This window comes from Gallinula chloropus, assembly GCF_964237585.1.
Source record: "Gallinula chloropus genome assembly, chromosome: 12".
NCBI classification, from domain to species: domain Eukaryota; kingdom Metazoa; phylum Chordata; class Aves; order Gruiformes; family Rallidae; genus Gallinula; species Gallinula chloropus.
The window spans coordinates 1,573,977-1,590,715 of record NC_140097.1 but is presented as its reverse complement, the minus strand read 5'-3'; positions in this window follow the sequence as shown (position 1 = coordinate 1,590,715).

Sequence of the window (16,739 nt, the reverse complement as noted above, 5' to 3'; positions counted from 1 at the left end):
AGCATTTGGCAACATGCTCTGCCTGGATCTTGAAAGCCAGTGGCCTGTGCTGTGGCTATTTGAAAAAAAAATAATAAAAAATGCTGGGTTTTTTTATATTAGAGCTATCACTAAGTTTAGAGTGTTTATTTATCTATGATCAAATAGGAAGACGTTTTGGAAGCTTTCTCTTGAGCACTGTGCTCAGGCAGTCAATACTTCACTTCTGGTGTAGCTCCCAGACGTTTTAATTGCCTTCCCTTGGCAGTGGGTAGGATGAATTGAGCAGTGACAGCACACAACACAGCTGATGTCATTCTGCAAGAGAAGTGTGGATTGTGCATCCTGGAGAAGCCAAGATCTTAATAGCTGGAGCTTCTTGACCGTTGGCATGAACCAAACAAGACCATCACCTGAACAAACCAAGAGGCAGGATGGCCTCTCCAGACCCTTTTCAGATTTATTTTTCTGTCTTCCTTTCCCAGCACATTCTTTTCTCTAGCATCATCCTGTTCTTGATCCTCAGTGACCCCTTTTTGGCTTTGACATCAAATTGCTGAACAGGTAGGGCACTGTTAGGGTACAGGCAGGAAGGGTCCTCAGTGGCTGGGTGGGTGTGGTGCAGATGACAGGCTCACTGCCCAGTTTCTGCCTCAGAGCAGTTACTGAATGCATCAGTCCTGGGCAGATGTGTTCCAGAACCCCTCTTCTCCTGCCCTTTGGCATGTCCCAGGAATCCTCCTGAGGCAAGAGTTCTGTTGTGAAGATCTCATGCTCTGAGAGATGTGTGTGACCTCTGGTTGGGTCTCATTCCAACATACTTCTCTCAGTTACACCCACATGAGAATCCTTTTCCTGCATGGTTCAAATATCTCCATTTTACATCTTGCACTTGGGAAATGAAGCCCATCCCATGGACTCAGCCCTCCCTGTGCTCACTTCACGTGACCTGCGGCAGGTTCAGGGTCAGGAGCTCCCACCTGGCCAGGGAAGGGTGTCAGCAAACCAGTCTCGACCCAGGCCAGGGGAAAAAGGTTCAGGTGTCCTACAGGGCAGAAACAGCTGGTGAGGGAAAAGCCATCCCAGAATAAAACCTGAACTAACTCCAATCAGCAGTATCAGCTGTGGTGACACAGCTGAGATAGACTTTGGAGGTCAGTTGGTGTGATGTCCTTGCTGTCTGGCTGCTGTATGTGTTGCACGATGCTTGTGTCAAGCAGCAGGTTGCTGCCCTTGTGATCCCCATGCTCTCCTAGGAACACCCTTGGGAGTCTGGGCCTCTGCAGAAGGTGACTTCTGTTATTAAATCATTGGCTCTTTGGCTCAAGGACTGTATGTCAGCTGGATATAACCGTGCCTTCTGAGTTAGACATGAAACAGCAATGCTGCTATCAGGCTGCTAAAAGAGTCTTGATTATTTTAATGAAAGAAATAAAACTCTTTCCTCCTTTTTTTTTTTTCACTTGGAGAAAGCACTAATTATAAATCTGTTCTGATATTCAGCTGGGTTTGTCTTACTTCTGTCCCATTTCCACAGCGCATGGGACGCCAAAGCTCACAGAGATGCACTTATTTGATCACAAATATGAAGATGATGCATGACAGTAATTAAATTTTTACTCTCAACTAATTTAATTTGTTAGCAAAATAGAGAGAGAGGCTTTATTGCAAATGGGAAGAGGCAGCTTCTTACACCTGACTTTAGTGGTACTTGACTAACTACTTCATTAGAACATAGGCAAGTCTGGTGACAGATCATTAATTTTCATGGATGTAATCTGGGAAGCCAAGTATTAGTAGAAGGCTGGTCTGCCAAACCCAGCATAAATGTATTAATGCTTATTAAAACTAAGCTGTAAGTCTGTTTTCATGCTGCCTTTGTCATGTTATGGATTAATTGCTTAAATGTATTAAGACAGCAAAATGCAAAGAGATTACTTTGTGTTCTATCAAAGAGTGGAAAGGGATGTGGCTTTCTGCTTAAGGACTAATCCTTCTGGAACAGTTACTGTCTCTTAGAAAGCAGGACCAGGGGGCTGTTAGTCTAGGCAAAGGCAATTATACTCTGAGCCCTTTGCCCTCTGTTATCCAGGTTTGTTTATGCCCTTGGAATTCCAGTTCATTTCAGTGAAATTCTTGCTTTATATTAAAAAGTTTATAGCACTGGGGAGCACAGCAGCAAGGGCTTTATACTGAAGGAGAAGTACCTGCCCTGCTGAAGGGACAGTCAGCGTGGACACTCCCAGTGGCACAGGCTGGGGTGGCTGCACACCAGAGCCCTGCGATGCCCAGAGCCGCATCCTCCTCCTGCACCCTCTGCCTTGGGGATGCTGCAGGTGCCAGCCACCCTCTGGGTTCTCTCCTTTGAAGACTGGAGAAGATTAATTCAGAAGCTGAATTCAGCTTCTGGAGGACACAGGAGGCTGTACTGATGTATAAGGAACAGGAACCAATTTCAGAAGGCATGCAACATGTCATTTCCTCCACAATCAGATCACTACTGGCTTTCCTTGTTTCTCTTACTGCAAATCCATTACTACAGGCTATGGAAATCTGTGCTTCCACAGCTGCTCAGCGCTACTGTTTGCTGCAGTGAGCAGCATCCTTCCTCTTCCTACCTGTTAATAACAACAACACTTTTTATTTCAGTTTGCCACTGTTTTTTTAACTTTGCCTTTATTTCTTGCACCTATAAGAATCCACTTCACTTGCCAATAACCCCCCCTGTCAGCAGCACTGGGAATGTTACTTTGGGAGAGGAAAACCTTCTGCCCAAACAGGGTGTAAAATGAGGACAGGGGCATTGGTTCTTTGAAATGCACAGGCATGAAATTCGATGAGAGCGTTTCAAGCTCCATTCATTTCTTCCCAGGCTCTGAGAAAGTGGCATTAATGGAAAACACCTTCAGAGGAGAAGTTTTGGTTCTCATTTTGGGGGGAGTGGTGTCGGAGCATGGCAACAGGAGGCGCAGGAAGAAGAGAATCACCTCATTTCACGCTCCGTACGTGCCGAGTGATGGGACTGAATGAAGCTGCTGAATGCTGGGTGCAGGAGAGATGGACCATGTCCCAGGATTTTCCACACCGCTCCTGATAGCCCATCAGGTCTCACTGACTTGTGGAAATAGACTCTACAACCCAGAAGGCTGCACAGGAGGTATGTTTATTAAGTGTAGCTGCACAGGGGATCTCTCCACCACAGCCGTGCACCCCCGTGGGAACTCACCTTAGCTCTGTACAGTGGAATGTTACATAGTCCTGGTGTTTCCCCATCCACCCTGTCCCTGCTTTGTATTAAAATTAGTCCCATGAAGTCATCTCCACAAACTCCTCCCAATTGTGCCTGCACACTGTCTCCTGGTGGTGGTCATCGGGGTCTCAGGATGAAGGCTCAGAGTCTTCATAGGTTGCACCTTTCATCTTCTCCCCCTGGCACATGCATGTTTGTGATCGTTCCAGCTGGGCAGGATTATCCTTGGGATGGATCCTCCTTACCAGTCACAGGTGCCACCTTCCTTGGGATGCTTGGGTCAGGAGTCACAACCTTGCTCTCATTTATTTTGTTCTCCTTGTTGGCTTTCCCCCCAAGATCTTGCAGTAGTTAGTAATTGAATTTACTCTTATTTATGTGTTAGTTATTATAAATGTGATTTCTTCTGTTCCCTTATATATAACCTCCCCCCATCATCATGATTTGTTTGTGCCTTGACACATAAAAAAGCCAGGGATCTCCTGAAGAGAGTGCAGAGGAGGCTATGGAGATGCTGAAGGGCCTGGAGCATCTCCCCTGTGAGGGAAGGCTGAGTGAGCTGGGGCTGTTCAGCCTGGGGAAAAGAAGACTATGGGGGGACCTTATTAATGTTTATAAATATCTGAAGTATGGGATGCAGGGGGAAATGGGCAGCCCCTTTTCAGTGTCTGTGGGGACAGGACAAGGGGCAATGGCTGCAAGTTGGAGCACAGGAAGTTCCGCACAAACATGAGGAAGAACTTTTCCCCAGTGAGGGTGAGGGAGCCCTGGGACAGGCTGCCCAGGGGGTGTGGAGTCTCCTCCTCTGGAGAGATTCCAGCCCCGTCTGGACACCGACCTGTGTGCCCTGTCCCAGGGACCATGCTTGGGCAGGGGGTTGGACCCCATGGGCTCTGGGGGTCCCTTCCAACCCCTGTGATTCTGGGATTCTATGATACTCACACACACAAACCCTCAAAAAGCTTCTAGTTTTATGAAGTGCCTTGTTCGAGGCATGGGAGGGAAAAGCAGGGATCACAGAGGATGCAGCTGGGTGAGAAGCTGCATCACTTATAAAAGTCCTGCAAACCATAAACACCCTGGAAGCTAATGGGCTTCAAGGGCTCTTGGCACCGTGAGTGTGAGCTGAGTGCTTTACAAGACTGGGCTCAGAACTGTTACAAGATTATATATGATATAAGCAAATCTGCCCCCCCTCCCCTCCAGCCCCAGAAATGAAGACTGGCAGTAGTAAATATAATTGTGTTTACTGTACTGCAGCTTCACAAAGGAATCTGTTGATTTCCAGAGTGCTTAAATTGGTTTTATACATTTCTGAACGCACAAAATAGCAATTAGTCAATGCTGTATATTGGATTTTTGACAGGTATAAAATCATAGTGCCAATTATTTTATGCAAGTCGATGAAAAACACCCATTGCCAGCAGCAGAGGTTTCTGAACAGTCTTTGAGATGGTGCTGGCAGGAGAAAGACACCTGAATATTTGAAGGGTAGGACTGTAGGCTCCACTAAAAGGGAATAACAGTGTTTGTTATGTGCACATTCCACGTGCCTGGTAGGTTTTTTATTATCATGGTGGCCACTTCTTCACCGATGCACCCTAACAGCTGTTAAATCTTAACTGTTTAAGAGTGATGTAGTAGCAACTGGGATCTCTTTGCTCTTCAGACTTCCCAGAGGCATAATGCAAAGACTGCCAAGCTTCCTCCTGAGAAGAAAAAATTCGTGTCACCTGCCCACAGCAAATCTCTACCCATTTGCAGCACCCATTTGGCCTTTCAGGTAGCTGAAACACAACATTTTACTCCAAAGCAAGTGAAATGTCACACCTCTGCAAAGGCTGGCGTCTGCGTAAAGGCTTGGCCTAATTTTTACTTAATTTGAATTATTTCATCTATCTACTTGTCAAATGAGAAGATGGCAAGTTCAACGAGCTCTGCAACGCGGCCCCGCCGCTCGCCTGGCTCGGGGTGCTGGTAAAAGGCAGGTCCTTAGCTATGCTCCATTATTCAGGAGAAGACAGCGTTTTTCAAAGAGAAATGCATGGCATAGGAAGCTTCTGAACCTCTACACCTCTCAATATAACAGTTACATCAATTACAGTAATTTTGCAAATTACATATTTCAGAGATTGCCTTCAAAGTTTGGGGCTGTGCAAGCAGGATTTTAAAGGAACACTCTGTTCTTCTCTGGTGATATTCTTGTTCTAATAAAAGCATGCAAATAATAGAAACTTGTTATAAACATGATTCCCGTATAATTTGGAAGCCTGGCTGAAGTGAATTGCTTTTATTACTCATGGGAAGTGATATACAATTGGTCATGATGAGTACAGCAGGAGACAATTCTGGCAAAAAAAAAAAAAGCACTGGAGAAAGCTCCCAAGTTCTCTCTGCTGTGAAGTAAACGGCCAAGTAAACGTCAGGGAAAATTCCCCACATGGCTGGCTGCTCTGTAACTCCAAAGGGGGATGGAAAATCCTACAGTAGACATGGGATATCTTTGTCTTACCTGGATGGGGGGGATGTAGGTGGTATTCCAATATTCTTTAAAGATTCCATTGCTTGGGACTGTTATTTGTGTGACCTGAATTATTCAACTCTTGTGCACCAGCAGCCAGCCCTCACCTGCCTCTGTGCCCCAGGTAGGAGTCTGCCCCTGAAGGTGGATCTGGCTCTCCTGTGAATCACAGGATCATAGAATCACAGCCTGGTCTGGGTTGGAAGGGACCCCAAGGATCACAGAGCTCCAACCCCCTGCCACAGGCAGGGACACCAACCTCCAGGCCTGGGGCTACACAAGGTTGCCCAGGGCCCCATCCAACCCCTGTGATTCTGTGATTCTGTGATTCTATGCTGAGGGACAGCAGTGGAGGCAGGGTTGGTGTTCCCTGTGCTCCAGCACAGCTTGATGCAATGAGGATTTTCCCCTTGTGCTCTTTTTTACTGCCGTGTCCCCTGCAATCGGAAAGCTTCATGCCACCAACAGGAGTCTACAAGCCCAGTCAAGCAAACCCAGGTCCAGATGTGCATCTGCCTCAGGGTACGTGTTCCAGCTGCCAGTGCACCAGTTTTCATTTCAAATCAGTTCTTCCCTCCCTAACACAGTGTCAGTTAAAGGGCAAGTGTATCTCTCAGCTCTGTGACATAGGGATTAAAGCCTGGAGAAATGATTTGGCAAATACCTGTGTAAAAGGCAGAGAACACCACTTTTTTATTAATCATTTCTCTCCTGAGGTTTAGCTCGGTGTTGCCAGCATAACTGCTAAAAAGCAGAGAATTTCCTTGCCTTTAGAACTCTCAGACTTTGCCACTGAAGCTTTGGCTGATGGGGATTGAACTACCCAGCTAATGGCATCATTTCCCCTTTTTTTTGCAAACAAATGAGGGCATTAGAGGCTTGATTTATCAGTACTCCAGAGAGTTCTCCCGGTCGGTATTTCTACCACATCACTTGATTCTTATAAACTTCATTAGGTCATAATCAATGCGTGTGTGAAGCTGAGGGAGACGAGATGTGGGATTGCTTATTCCTAGCTGTCATGGCAAGCGTTTATTAAGGCAAACTTTTCCTGGGATGGCATTATGAGACAGAAATATTGAGAAGCAGCAGGCATCCCACCGGGCAGGGCTTGCTAATCAAGACTGCATTAACGCTAATGACAGTGGCTGCACGGCTTATTTCCTGTGAGGTAAAAGCTGTTGCAACCAACAGCTTTTCCCATGGAGGGGGGAACTGGGAAAAGTTTGGCTGTTGCAGGCGAGGCCTCTGGTACATCCCAAGTTGGATGGGGCCCTGGGCAACCTTGTGTAGCTCCAGGCCTGGAGGTTGGCGGCCCTGCCTGTGGCAGGGGGTTGGAGCTCTGTGATCCTTGGGGTCCCTTCCAACCCATGCCATACTATGATTCTATGGGAAAGAAGTCCTTCTTGGGAGACACGTGCTGCCTGTGCCAGCCTCAGGGTATTGAAGTCAGCTGGAGCATGATCAGTCAGCTCTTTGGGGTTGCCCTGGCAAGCTCAGAGGTACAGCCTTGTATGAGCCCGAAGTGGGCCATTTTCCACTGGTTTTGGTTGAACTGTGCTCCTTCAGATGGTGGGTTTTCCCCCTCTGGGCTCTTTGACAAGGTCATTTCACACTCCATTCTTGTCTTCCTGTGTATTTGTGGTCATGCTGAGCTTGCTGTCGCTGTGAGATTTAATCAGCAGGCTCCCTAGCCCATCACCCAAGTAATCAGTGAATGTTTGAGTCGTGCTGGGTGCTGGGCAAACCCCCCTGGACTTCCCTTGGTAGGTGTGTGTGGTTTGACAGCGACCCTTCCCTAATTGCTCCTCGTGTTTCCCACGGGTTATACAAGCAATTCAGCATCCTGAAGGCAGGATTTCTACCCCTGAGAACACCGTGTGGGATGGGGTCAAAATCCTTGTCACACCTGTGGCTCCTCTAGCTGCTGATTGTCCTTGCCATGGAGGAAACCAGATGGGCTCCATGTGATTCACTCTTAACCAAACTCTATCAGCTGTTCTGCATCACCTTGGGTTTGCCCACTGGTTGATTGTTCCCAGGAGGTAGAGCTGGCTAATATATAGCTTTCTACCTCCTACTGCTGCTTTCTTTTCGGAGTGGGGACCTTATTTGTGCTTTCCATGTAACCAAGGGCCTTGACTGATCTTTGTGAGTTTGCAAAGGTAAGTGCTATGGGCTCTGAGGCTGTATTGCTGGTTACCCAAGTGCTAGAGTTGAATTTTACCTGCTCTGAATTGAATGGCAACCTTTAATTTAGCTGCCCTTTAAATTTTCCTTTCTTACAGCCTGAGGTTTAGCTGCCTTTGCTGCTGTGCTGGCAGCTCTGTGGTTGCAGTTCCCTGTTTGGTGAAGGGAAAGCAAAGAGGCCCCAAGCTTCTGTTTTCTTGATATTGTTATTTAGATACTTAATGCAGAGTTCTTAGGTGGGAATTTGGATTGGAAATGCAGATGTCTCCTGAATTAAAGCTGTGTTTGAAAGTATAAGGGAAAACCTAAACCCCTTTGCCCAGATACTGTCTCTCTGGCTATGAGGGAAGTCTGTGCTTGTGCCAAGAAAAGTCACTGTCTCTTTATTCCTGCCATGTTTATGCTGCTTAATTTAGGAATTGTGTTTAGTACTTCACTCAGTCTGTTGAATTTTCGTGGCATCTCTTAGTTGTCATTATTTCTTCTCTTTCTTCAGACTTGGAAGTTTGGGGAACTTTGTGTTTCTGGACTGGAGCAGGTGAACTGGGACCAGTGGCTGGGTGAGGAAATAGGGTTGTTGTGGCTTCTGGTTGCTTTCTAAGGTGTGCTACCCTTCAGCTGGGTTGTAGGTTCTCAGCTGATGACCCTGGAGATGAGGCTTCTCAGTCTGCTCTGTGGGGAGAGATGGGCTGTCCCTTTCCCAGCCTTCCTGCTGAGCATCCTCTGTGTTTGGTGGGGTGTTACCTGGAGACTCCCTGCTGTTGTGCTGGGCTGCTGGGCAGGGCCTTCTACACCCAGCACTTCACACACGTCTTCTCCTGCTTTAATAGCTGTGAAATGAATCAGTCTAGTGGAGATGATGGCTTAGAAATAAATGGCACCCTGACTTCTGCTGTCGTTTGGCTGCCTCATTGAGAAGGCGATGCTGGCTCCCACATCAGCTCCAGCAGCTATTGTTTTACAGATCAGCTTTTGATTCTAATGAAGTGCAATTAATTACTTGGAATTAGTTAGCATGGCAAAATGAAGAAAGCATGAAAACATTCAGGTCATTTGACAGGTCAGGCAAAATATTTCATGAATTAGCAAGGCATTTAGTTCTAATGAGATAGATGGGCTGAATTTCTCTGTGTGTTGCTATGAGCTGGAATGGAATGATACCAGCAGGCACTTGGCTGACTAAGTTGGCTAAAGCCATGCAGCTTTAAGTTCTTTTAAAAGTATAATAAGATATAAAATCCAGGTGCAGAAATAGATTTTTCTGCATTAATTTTCAGCCTGGGAGCTCTTAACACACCTGGCTTTGGAATAGCTTGGAGCTGCAGCTGAGCTTGGTGAGAGCAAACAGCCTTTGATTCCCCTTCATCTCTGGTACTTGGGACAGTAGCTGAAGGAATTTGGGTTGAGGTATAAAGCACTTTGCTAACTTGACACATTTTCAAGTGCAGCCATCAGGACTTTGTGTGGATCCTGTGTGAAATCTTATTACTTAATGGTTTTTCTCCATTAGTTGGGAAAAAGTTAGTCTTTCAGCTTTGTTCTTGCTGTGTCTTTTCCCAGAACTGCTGGGGAAGCACTGAGTGGTTGTCTGTGCCACTTATAAATATTTATTTGCTCAGTGTATGTATCTAGCAGCCTGGGGCAATGCCCATCCTTTGTCCAAGCAGCCACCAAAGGAAAGAATAAATTAGATTACTGTACTCTACCTACAAGACACACTGAGGAGCATCTCTGCTCCTCCACGACTGGCTGCAGCCAGGCTCCCCTCCAGACAGCAATCTGTGCTTCACATAATGCTCTTTCAGCTGCCAGATTGATCCAGGTGGTTGACTTCCTACAAACTCTTCAGCTATGTACTTGATTCAAAAGGTATTTCCCTTTTGGCAAGCCCTGCTGTATTGCTGAAGAAGCTTTTTTTTTAATTTCAGTGGCCAGAAATGTCTTAAATGTTGTAATTATTCTCTGTGAGGAGCAGGGGGTGTCTGGGTTTGGAAGCCCAAGAGATGCTGAGGGTAGGTGTTAAGAGAAATGTGGCTGACCAGAGGCAGGTGTGTCACTGCCTCCAGCACTACCTTCCTATGGAGGGTGGCCTTGAGCTCTCTGTTCCCTCTGGAGTGGGGAGAATTCCAGGAGAGTGATGTATGATGTGGGATGTGTGTTTTTGCTGGGCTTCATCATAACTCCCTGGTACTTATTCCACCAGTAGGAATTTCTCTCCTTTTACTTTCTGGGTCCCAGCAGCTCAATGTAAGCAGCCTGTTCTTGTTTTCTTAACAAAAGCAATGTGAGGCACTTCCCAGTAGTTAGAGATAATGAATAATTAAAGAAAACTTTGTAACTTTCAGAAAGCAACAGCAGTATGAAATGGTTAGACAAAACACTTGAATCTAATTAAGAAACAATTCAGTGAAGAAGGAAACCCTGGCACTTATTTTTAGTCTTTGATTCCCTACAATATGAATTTAAATGTAAATCATGGTTTGGGGAAGAATGCTGCCATCAAAGGCTGAAAGCATGTTATGTGCTTAGTGATTTACAAATGGACTCTCTCAGACCTGGGCTTACAGTCGCTGCTTATCAGCAGAGTTCTGCCTTGGCACGGGCAGTAAGACAGATATTTTGCTCCTCTACATCTTGTTGATAGAATTGTGTGATTAAATAAGAAGTTTTACTAATTTTCTCCTGTGGTAGATTGCAGTCAGTGTATGTCAGGCTTGGCTTTGGATATGAAATTTGTTGTCTAAGTAAGTAGGCTGAGAGATAAGTTCCAGGTTGAGCTGTTACTGGGTGAACTGAAGTGCTGAGATCTCAGATAGCTGAAAGCCAAGGAACTGAGTGCTGTCTTGGGGATTCTTGACTTGTGTTTAATCTCAGGTGAGGAGTTGTGTTCACAACTGCATTGTATCATTTTGGAGCAGACAGACTTGGCCCTTCAAAAAGCTCCACGTTTTCCTGGAGATGCCTGTTGCTCCAGTTCTCTCTCAGGTGCTTCAGACACCTGATCCAGCTTTTAACCCCACTTCAGAGTAATACTCAAGTGATTTGTGTTTTAATGCATGTTAGTGTGACTGGTGGGAGATGTTTGGAGCCTGTGGCGTTAGCTGGAGATGGCAGAACTGTCAAAGGATGCTGGGAGCTACTCCACATTCTAACAATATTTTTTTAAGTAGCTCAAGCCACAGATGAGCTGTTTGTGTGAGATCTGCTTCTCTCCCAATGCTTGGCTGTGCCCAGATGTTGTAGGTGGTGTCTTCTACTGTGCTTGTAGTAGCCTGAGCTGCTGTTAAAGATGACAAATGCTCCTGTGCATCTCTTGTTTCTAAATAAACGTTTGAGGGAGGGAAGGTTTGAAGTCTTGGTTGTTCATGTTTCATGTCTCAAGTGACTGGGAATGACATGCAGGTGATGTCATAGCAGGAGAGTGGTGGCTTCCCCTGCCCAGAACTGGAGGAGTGCCTGAGCCCTGCAGCTCAGCACCTCGGTGGGGCTGAGAAATGTTTTAAAAACATCCCTTATGTGTTAATTGCAGTCCCTCTGCTTTAATTAACTAAGAGCCCAAACAAACTGTGGTTTAAATTCTCTCTAAAACGCTGTGTGATATTTTACAATCCTCAGTCTCTGCAGCCAGTAAGTTGAATTCATCTCCCCAGTTCTGTATGGTTTCTGTTGGATGGTGCAGTGGTGAGATGCCTCATCCCTCCTACCCTGTCCTGGGGAGATTTAGGGCTCTCGCCTTCCAGATCCAGGTGGATACCACTATGCTGGCTGAAGAGGTTGCAGTCGCTGTTGTGGGGTGAGGGAGAGGGTGAGGTGACAGCTTTCTGTGGTGGGTTGTGTGCAGCAGGGATGCTTGTCACAGAGTTGTGCTGGAGGTGGTACCTCCCCTCCATGGTGGTCAGGTCCAGGTCTGCCTGCAGTGAATGGTGTGAACTCAGATGGAAAACAGCATCAGACAGACCTCTGCTTCCTGGCTCTTTGGGCTAATTGCCTCCATGAATTCTGTAACTTTTAAAAGGGAACAATGTCTATACCTTAAAGATTTGCAGAGGCTGGAAATTGGACATAGACACAGGGGCATATGCAAAATGGATATACAAATACTTTGCCTTCTGTGCATCCAGATTCATGTGCCCAGTTACACTGGCAGCCTGAAAAATCCTGACCCTGGGGGTATTCTACAACTTCACACAAATGTTTTGAAAATGAGCATCAGTTCTTTGTTTCCTTCCTTTCTCACGGGGCTCTAGGCTTAATCTGTCCTTCTGTGAGCAACTAAGAGTGTTTCCTTGCCTGTGAAGATCCTCATTTGAGGACTACCCTTGATGCCTGCAGAGCTGGAAGCACCCTCTTTGACAGTGTGAGGTGGGGTTGTGCTTGTCAAGTGGAGTTGTCGTGTCTCTCTGGCTTTGGAGCAGATGACACCTGCAACACACACAGACCAGAAAATCTCTGCTGAGCACTGGGGTGCCTCTACCTCTGGTACACCTGTGCTGGTTACCACTGTTAAAGGCATTTAAACAAGTATGTATGTGATCCAGACTGACAAGGCATCTCTTGGCTGTCTGTGGGATCAGGCAGGCTTTGGAGAAAACCACTCTTGGTCTGGCTGTGGGGCAAACCTGGGGCACCCAGAGGACATGGGGCTGCAAGGCTGGGGTGTGGGTGCTCAGATGAGGAAGCTGATGGGCACCCAGCATGGGCATCTGCTCTGCAGCGTGGTGCCTGTACTGGGATGGCATCAGAGCTGCCACCATCAGCACAGGGCTCCTGAACAACACCTCCTGTGGTAACAATGCTTTCAGGGAGGCATCACTTTGTGTGTACCCCCAGAGTAACTGTGAGGCTCAGACCCACAGCGTGCATACACACAGCACCCTGAGCATGCTTGGGTGTGAAGCTGGGGAAGGCTGCTCTGAGCTCACCATTCCCAAGCTCTGCAGCCCTTTCCCACACGTGCAGTCGGATGGGGTGGGGGGAGCTTTGACTTTCCTCCAGAAGGCAGCTTTGGAAATACAGAATTAAAGGGGTGTGGGGAAGTGTCCAGAGTTGTACAGTTCTCTGCTTCAGGATGGAGTGTCAGGTCCTGTGCAGCTGGGAGCAGTCACTGCTGCTGTGAGACACAGACCCACGAACACACTCACGCTCCTCTCTGTGGGATTCACCATCTCTCCACCTTTGTAAACGTTAAGCCCTTGGGCTGTGATTCAGTCTGCTTCTCCTAAGGACCTGGGGGGTGTTTAAGAGAAGTACATGGAGCTCAAGTGGCAGCTGGAAAAGCTGCTTTACAAGTTAGAGATTGCCTTGTGCGTCCTGCAAACGGGCAGAGTCCCATCCTACCCTTAACGTGTGCTTGTTTGGCCTTAATTGTACTGATGCACAAGAGGTTTTTTCCTTTTCCTTTCAGAAACTTTATATCTTGGCATTTGGCAACCTCTTCCTTCAGCATTCTTCTTCTGCCCTGTTAATGTTTGTACAGGACGTGCTCTACATCCAGAAAACAAATCCAGAGGTGGAGGGCGCTTGTGTGAAGCAGCCCTGCATCCTGGGTGTCAAAGGTAGATAAAATACACATCAGCTACTGGCAGGTGCTAGATTTTGTCACTGTGTTAATGCTGGTTACATATCACTCAGATAGGAGAAACACTTCCTGCTTGATTTATGTTCACTGACAATGAAGTGTCCAGGATGATTAATTAAAGCCCTAAATGATAGTGCCCTTGTTCGTACCTCCCTAGCCTGAGTGACTGAAATGAATAAATATATATGTATTGCTGTGGAATTTGCCATTAGCTGTTAAAATATTTGTGCACTCCACATGCTGCTGAGGGATTTAGGTGAGGTATATTCTTGTCATCCAGAACTTGCTACTTTTTAATAGCAGTTTTTCAGAGAGAGAAAGAAGCAGAGGATCCAGGAGCTGATTAGGAGGTTATGGACTGTAAGGTGAAAATAATTTCAGATAAATTGTTATGACATTTCTTTGGCAATTTAAGTCCTTAAGCCATCATTTTCTGCAAGCATTTTAAGAATTTATATTTTCTTGAAAATATTGGATTTTGAAGTCTCTAAACTGTATTTCAAAAGATCAGACCCCAGCGTGTACCTGGGCAGAGTCATGGAACTGTCAGGAGGAGGTTGGTTTCCAGAGTGTTCAGAAGGATGTGTTGCTTGCCATGAACTCAAACACCTGTATTTGCCCCTAATGTGGGTGACTTTTATTAGATTCATGTCTATTTCATGTGAGTAGGCACACAGTGCACCCCAAAGGAACAGAGCTGTATCGGGTGATGCTCAGGGAATTGGTAATAATAATACCCAGTGTCTGTTCTCAGCTGAAAAAAAAATGGACAGCCCCTTCAGAATTCCCATTTGATCTCCCTAGGTCCTGCAGTTATTCCTGCAGTTATTCCTGGAGTAGTTCTTGCCCACTTCAGGTGATGATGCCCACTTCTGGAAATCTGCATCTCACACATAAAATGACCTGGATTTTGGCAGTAAGGCTTGGGTCTGAGCAGACCTGTCAGATGACCTGTCAGATGGTCTTTCAATTGCTCCTGGGCTACAGAGGTTAAATTGGACTTTCTTTTTTCCTGGTAATGAAAAGCCTTGGAGAGCTAAACAGTGCAGCATGGAGATGCCTTCAAAGCATCCTGCTCTGAGTGGGAGCTGCCTGCTTGCTCCATTCCAGAGGCACGTACAGACACAGGTATGTTAAATTGATCCAGTGGTTATCTGAACTTTGAAGTTTGCTTATTTATCAACACTGGGCTCTAGAAACCTTTAGTTTAGGTCCCCTGATGCTGCCTTTGGTCTGGTTTGCTTTAATTCCTGTAACAGGTGTGTGCAGCAGAGCCCAGCGCGGAGCTGCCACCACCAGTGGCTATTTTTAACTGTAATTGAACCAAAAAAACCCCCTCACAAGTTTCTAACTCTGAAAGTTTCCAGGCTGGTGCTGTAAACACAAACTTTCAAAGATGTTTGCTAAATGGAAATGCCATTTTTTGTGCTTTCAGCCCAAAATGACCATCTCTTTGCTCTCTATTGCATTCCCCCACCACCTCTGGTTCTTGTTCGGGTCTTCATGAAGCGCTTTCCCTTGAAGGCAATGCTTCCCTTTGTAGCTTGTGTTTCAACTCCAATATCCTGTTCTGTGAGGTTTATGGCTGCTTTACTTCTGACTTCAACTCCTCTGTGCCTCAGTACCCCGTGTGTAAGCTGGAGATAGTGCTGCTGCCTCACCTTGTCAGTTTAATTAATGCTGTGAAGCATCCAGATAGTGACAAACAGCAGAGAAAAGCCCAAAGGAAATGAAAAATTCTTTCTTTGGAGCAGTGTTTGGACAGCAGGCAGGAGATAAGGCCTCAGACATGCTGAAAAATGAGGCAAGCCCACAATATTAAAACACAGGCTCATTAAGTAACGAGGACTCATGGTGTGTGTGTGTGTGTGTGTGTGGAGGCTGGAGCACGCGGGGAGAAGGCTGGTGGTGTAATTAAAGGCATGTGAGTAGAGAAGAAGCCAAGGTGGTGGAGCTGAGATTGCTGAGGCAGAGTTATGTCCTACATTTCTCTAACCTTTGGGTGCCTGGAACTAGATGTTACTCCTGTGATTTATTCCCTCCCCCCCGCAAACAATGAATGTATTAAAATTATTTTAAAATATAAACACTTTTCTTAAAAACACTGACCACTTCAATGATAAAAATACTTCCCTGTGAAAATCAACATATTTTCTTATTACTTCTGAGTACTTTCTGACAGGAAAATATGGTCTGGATTACAGGGCCAGATAGACTGGGGGGGGGGGGGAGGAATCCCTTCTTTTCCTCTGGATTTTGCCTTTAAAGGAAAAAAATAAGTGTAGACAGGGATTAAATTTGAGGTTTTTTGGTTGGGGTTTTTGATTAATACAAGAAGGCTCCCCTGACATGCCTGAACAGCTACATGCTCCAGGAGGGATTAGTTTTGCCACGCATACAATTCTGTGTCAGTGACATCAGGGAAATGAGATTCAGTGTTCTGGGGCCTCCAGAAGGATTTTGTCAGCTGGGAGCTGCTGGGATGAGTGGCTACCACATATATTAACCCATTACTTTTATTGGTTGCTAGAGCATCTACAAGTAGTTAATGACTTAATTAAGATTTTATTGTGAGAAGTCTTATATATTGGTTTGTGTCTGAGAGGAGGTTTGAAGTGAAGCTCGTTTAGGGAGATGTAATGAGTGTGTGTTGGAGCTCTCTTGTGTTTTGGAGGAAATACTAAAAAAATCTGCAGTCTTTCCTCCCAGCCTGCCCCAGCTCTCCCTTTGGGTTAGGTTTGTGATGTTCTCTGTGCAGAAAGTCTGCAAGTATCTGTTTGCCCATTTGATTTGACAGCAGGGGATGTCCTAAGCAATAAGCTGGAGTGAGCTGGATCAGAAAGCCCCTGCCTGGCACTTGAGGTGATGGCTGGTCACTCTGTGGTCTGGAGGCAGTCCAGTGAAATCTGCACTCTTTCAAGAGGCTGCAAGACTTAGTGGTATTTTATGGAGGACTTTTGAATGCCCAGGGCTCAGAGTGTAACTATATGCTCTTCAGAGAGCTGCTGTGGTGGTGGGTGGGTTTCCTCAGGCAGCTCTGAACCTCAGGGGCTGAGCATGAAGGAACCATCACTGCTTGGACAGGTGTGTTCCATTTCTCCAGAGTTTTTTTGAGTAGCTGTTTCCCTGTGTCTTTGTACATGTTTGGGTATCCTTACTGAGGCACCTCGGTGCCCTTTGCCATGTTTAGCCCTCTGCTGAGGAAGCTGCTGACAGTTTCT